Below are 1,770 nucleotides of genomic sequence, written 5' to 3'. Positions count from 1 at the left end.
CTACAGTTCCTCGGCTGTCCTAATGTCGCGATTAACGACCAGCTTCATCTCGTCTCGTTTGGTTCGCACATAAATTGGCTAGAGGTAATGGAAAGCGAGGGAGGGATTTGGTTCTGGCTGGGACACTGTGGAAAGTGCTTTGGGGCTGTTCAGGCGTTTCGTTTAATTGAACCTTGATCTCCAAAGTCTCCTATTACGATTCAGTCCCTAAAAGTTCTGTGTGGGGCCCTAGGTTCTCTGGGGTGACGGGTGTGCCTCATTGAATGGGAATCATGAGATCGGTTGTTTTTACAAGGCTGAATATCTTCTTGGTTCGTTTTTTCAGGGTGGTTAGTAATGGTGACATTTTCGATTGGAACAGCATGTGTGTGAAGTCGAACACGGAGTCTCCTAATAGTTGGAAACAAATGCTTACGAATTGATTATTTTTACCCTGTAAGCACCAGGAATGCCTAAAATATTTACTGTGTATTCATACATTTGTACTACAACTATGATGGTGTCAGCTTAACCTATATCTAGTCTCTGCAGTAAACGACAATTGTCGGGCTACTCAACTTCTTTATTCCGAAAAGCATTTTTTTCGAATCCGCGTTTATAGCCCATACCCACAGAATATTCTGGCGTTACGTGGCAGAGGAAATATGCTTTTTAGCGAACGGAGCTCTCCCCCCCCCCCCCCCCCCCCCCCCCCCCGCCGCGGTGGCTCAGTGGTTAGGGCGCTCGACTACCAATCCGGAGTTCCCGGGTTCGAACCCGACCGCGGCGGCTGCGTTTTTATGGAGGAAAAACGTTAAGGCGCCCGTGTGCTGTGCGATGTCAGTGCACGTTAAAGATCCCCAGGTGGTCGAAATTATCCCGGAGCCCTCCACTACGGCACCTCTTTCTTCCTTTCTTCTTTCACTCCCTCCTTTATCCCTTCCCTTACAGCGCGGTCAGGTGTCCAACGATATATGAGACAGATACTGCGCCATTTCCTTTCCCTCCAAAACCAATTATTATTATTATTATTACTCTTTCGTCGTTTGTCCTAATTTAAGCCTGTAAATGAGCTTACTCCTAGCAACACGTTTAACGCTGCGCCTTTTTAGTGCCGTTCTTATTTATAATGTGCTGTTTTTGACTAATTTCTGGACGAAGTGCATTATACGCTTTTGTTCTCCTTCAGTATTTGTGGAACGCTCTAACGTCCGCACTGTATCCTTTTCTTGAAGTGTGCTTCTGACTGAAAATTTAATGGTACAGCCACTTGCACGATCATTAGCGCAGTGTTGTGACAGTTATTTTATTACGGTGCCTTAGCACTAGCGGACGCTACAGTTGAAAGCCTTGAATTTCCTTAGTGATTAATGACGATGCTTTTCTTCGTTTTCAATTTCCGGTGCCTCATAATATTCCTTATATTCTTTTTTTGCCATCCTTTTTTTTAAGTTTATTTTCTTGCCTACTTTTTCGCTCGCTGCTTGAAAAGCAACACCGGCAGAGGAATGCAGAAGGAAACAGCCAGGAAGACATTACCAGAAGTTTGGACATCGCCCAAACAGTGACGTTAAGCCTAGAGGCACATACAGCTTCAGTGGCCACCACTCGGTTATTTTATTTCTTTTTTACGTCATGGATGATATGAACGCAATATTTTCTTAGCGGTCAAAACAATGCGCCACACCACACGGTGGTAGTCAAGGGAAGTAGAAGCAGTCGTCCCAAATTCCTGGTAATGGCGAATGCTTTTATAACTGAGTTGTCGACACCAGATGCACACGTTTCTAT

At 45.0% G+C, this 1,770-nt stretch overlaps 1 non-coding gene across 1 annotated transcript; it reads left to right on the top strand.

The window, feature by feature from the left end:
- The first annotated feature begins 696 nt into the window (after positions 1-696).
- On the top strand, positions 697-768 carry TRNAG-ACC (transfer RNA glycine (anticodon ACC)). The gene has a single exon. It is a non-coding gene; the product is annotated as a tRNA-Gly (tRNA).
- Positions 769-1,770: the final 1,002 nt, after the last annotated feature.

Source organism: Amblyomma americanum, chromosome 7, assembly GCF_052857255.1.
Source record: "Amblyomma americanum isolate KBUSLIRL-KWMA chromosome 7, ASM5285725v1, whole genome shotgun sequence".
Taxonomy (NCBI): domain Eukaryota; kingdom Metazoa; phylum Arthropoda; class Arachnida; order Ixodida; family Ixodidae; genus Amblyomma; species Amblyomma americanum.
Note: the sequence above shows the minus strand (reverse complement) of the source record. Positions and strands in the feature narration are given on the sequence as shown.